Source organism: Vigna umbellata, chromosome 2 (assembly GCF_029865625.1).
Source record: "Vigna umbellata cultivar VRB3 chromosome 2, Vumbellata_1.0, whole genome shotgun sequence".
Taxonomy (NCBI): domain Eukaryota; kingdom Viridiplantae; phylum Streptophyta; class Magnoliopsida; order Fabales; family Fabaceae; genus Vigna; species Vigna umbellata.
In genome coordinates this window covers 538,597-542,031 of record NC_142166.1, presented here as the reverse complement: position 1 = coordinate 542,031, position 3,435 = coordinate 538,597, and the positions used below count along the sequence as shown (strand labels likewise).

Below are 3,435 nucleotides of genomic sequence, written 5' to 3'. Positions count from 1 at the left end.
TTAGATTTAAACTAGGTTTTATTATTTTGCGCTTTTGCCTCTTTCATCTGTGCAACAACCTCTTGGAATGTTATTTTTGAAACAATTATTTTTAAAATTACTTGTATTTGAATATATGTTTTACTATTAATTTGTATTAATTTAAATTTATGTTTTAACTTTTATTTACTTATCATTCACTTCTTTTGAATATATGTTTTAAATATTATTTATATTTTTTTGCAATTTAATTTGGTTTTCATTTAACAATTTATAAAATAATTTTATTAAAATTTTTGCGGGTTTAAAATGGATATTCAAGTTTGGTTTTCATTTAACAATTTATAAAATAATTTTATTAAAATTTTTGCAGGTTTAAAATGGATATTCAAGGGGTATCTACGAGTTGAAAAAATCTACAAATTTTTTTTATGTTAATATTCAACGGAAAGCAGGTATAATTTTAACCGGATTGTAAATAGAAACAAACTATCTGTGGCCGATCTGTTGTCATTAAAGTGCATTCACCTCACAAACTTTCCGTTATTTTAAAACTCCCTGGAAACTTTTTTATTTAACGCCATTTAACTGATTTAATGATAAGGATTCCGTCAATATTTTTAAATTAATTGAAAAAAAAAAGTATAAAAAGACCGATTTTAAAGAAAAAAATAGAACTTCATTAATTAAATAAAAGACCTAAAAGAATATTTAAGCCAAATAAAAATGAAATCCGCTTATATTTGCATAGGAAAGAGAAGCCAAAGCTCATTTGCTTTCTCTGGCAGCTTAGACATAGCACAATCACAAGCTCCATTCTAGGGTTTCGCTTTTTACGTCGTCTTCACCACTAACGCGTGAGTCTTCTCTCAACCTTACTATGCTTTTACCTTTCTGCTTCTTATTTAGGGTTTAAATCGTCTCGTGTAATTTCAATTTGGAGCTTCTAGAAACCTAATTTATGCTGTTTTACTCTGTTTCTCGAGCCTCAGTGCTTGAATTTGAATGTGGGATATTCGATCTTATTTTTCTTTTCTTTTTTATGTACGTTAGGATTGATAGTGTTATCAAAGTCGTTTACGCGAAAACTACCGGTTAGTAAAACAGAAACGGAAACTAGAATGTGGAATTGTACTTGCGTAACCTTTATTTGATATGGAATATAATACCAGGCAGAGAAATAACTATTTCCAGGGAAGAAAACACTAGGAAAGAGAGAAAATACAGAGGAGAGTACTAATGATAACTAGGCTATTCTTCTCGCTCTTACAATACTATTAATCACTCTTCTTGTGTTGGAGTAAGTAACTTCCTCCTCATGTGGTTATCTTTGGGTTAGCCTCTATGGCCACTATCTTTGTGAGGCAATATGTCAGTGTCCTAGTTAGCGACTTACCCTTTGGCATTGAAATTGGAGACATGAAAGGGAATCATTATAGTTGCGGTGACAGTGTATTCTTAAATCTTAATAGGTTACCTTTTCTTAGTGGGGAATCACTAAAACTATGCTTTGGTTTAGACTAACATAAGAAAGGCCTTTTTATCATTGCATCTTCTTGTTTTGGACTATCTGATTGGTTGTCTCTGTTCCGTTTTATAATAAACATTCTGGTGCTTGATTTTGGATAAGATTTACTTGGTTTTAGTATTGAGCTACAGGACCTTGATCGTGATATTTGTTTTCTGTTTTAGCATTTTGTCCTTGCCTCTACTATAGTGTGAAAATTAATTTCGTATGCTACACTTACCTAAAATATGTTTGACTGATGTCATGGGAAAGAAACTTATTTGGTCAATCCTACATGTTGCTGTACCATTACATCTTTAGATCCTTTTTCTATCCCCAAAGCAGGAGTCTTTTTTAGGCGTTCATCCATAGAATTAGCTTATGAAGATCTGAGATATTAGGTTGTTGTGTAGTTGGGTTGGAAGTCTCCTGTGTGCTTTAGTTCTGTGTCTCAGAGTACATTATTCCAAGTGCTAATATTAGATACAATTTTTCTGCAGTAATTTCATGTGATCAATGCGTGGAGGTGTTACCAAGTTCAGTCAAACTGTCAAAGTAGCTGGTGTAAATGGGTTTCCAATGGCATTTGATCCTTCCACAGGAGCATTATGAGATATTTAGCACACTAATCAATTCAATATTGAATAGTTTTGAAGTGGAGAAATTTTCAATATATTCTGGGATAGCAGAGTAATAAATAAACCATTGACTAGTTCAAGAAAGGGAAAGGATGTTCCACCTCATGAATTATGTTTTACTAGATACACCAGTGCCCATTTGACATCAAGAACAAATATTGAAGAAAATCAATGGAATACACACTGTAGCTTTGATCTACTTTTGGAGTGGCCAATGGTTGAGTGTTTTGAAATATTTATGAGATGGATTAAATCTTATAAATTTGGTTATATTTCTAGTCAGTGTGGGATTTCCAAGAGTTGTAAAGATGCTATACCATTTCCATCTTCATGGCTTTTGGAGAATAGACACAGCCTTTGGAAGATTCTTTAGAAGAGCTAGAGTCTTATATTTGCTTATTTGAAGATTGAAATATCTTGAAATGGATTTGACATCAATTTTGAGGCCTTGGCAGATGTTCTCTCTAATTATTGAATCAGATAGTTACAGATGACCAAGAAGACTATTTCTAAAAGATTAATAGATCATTAAGAAATGGTCAGGCTGTATCTGACATATTACACAAGGAAGACTTGATGGTATAAGCAAACATTATAGAGCCTTACTAGGTGTTTGTCACATCTAAGTGATAGTTAGTCGAATATGGTTGAAATTTTTTTCTTAATGCAACCATATAAGTGTATCCTTTCCTTAGGATTTGACATAACCCGATAGGTAATTCATTTAACCTCCACGCATCTTCCATACCATCAATTATCCTGATTATCATTTCCTCTTGACTTTGACCACCACTGTCAATGTTTGCTCTTTAAATTTTTCTTTATCGTTAATTTGGTGTCATGGGAGAAGACTTACATTTTCGAGTTACCTGACTGGCAGTTAAAAGGTTACTTGACCTCTTGACCAGATATCATATATTGATTTATCCTCTGAAAATTGTGATAAATTCATTTTCAACCCTTACCTTTCATATATACCAAGCACATTCTACTATGTGATTTGAAAAACACCTATACCTTCATTTTTTCTGCTGGTATAAAATGGTTTGGCTGTTCCTTTGGTTGATTAATCTAATCTGGGTATGGCACTTTGGAGGTCTTGGTACTAAGATTAACAGACAATACCCTACATCCTCAAAAATGATATGCTGTTTTTAGTAATCTTTATTTAGAAGATAGAAAGAAGATATCTAAGCAACTTGTGGAGAATTTCCAATTCCAAGTCAGATCAAGAGGATTTGCCTATACAACTGAATTGTTTCTGTAGTCAATTATATCCAGATGAAGTGCTGGAATTTTCAGCAAGTGGTT

General features: G+C 32.4%; 1 long non-coding RNA gene across 1 annotated transcript; it reads left to right on the top strand.

Annotated features, from left to right (window-relative positions):
- Nucleotides 1-591: 591 nt before the first annotated feature.
- LOC148203103 (uncharacterized) lies at nt 592-2,910 on the top strand. The gene is made up of 2 exons (XR_015784254.1): nt 592-836; nt 1,987-2,910. It is a non-coding gene; the product is annotated as an uncharacterized LOC148203103 (long non-coding RNA).
- Nucleotides 2,911-3,435: the final 525 nt, after the last annotated feature.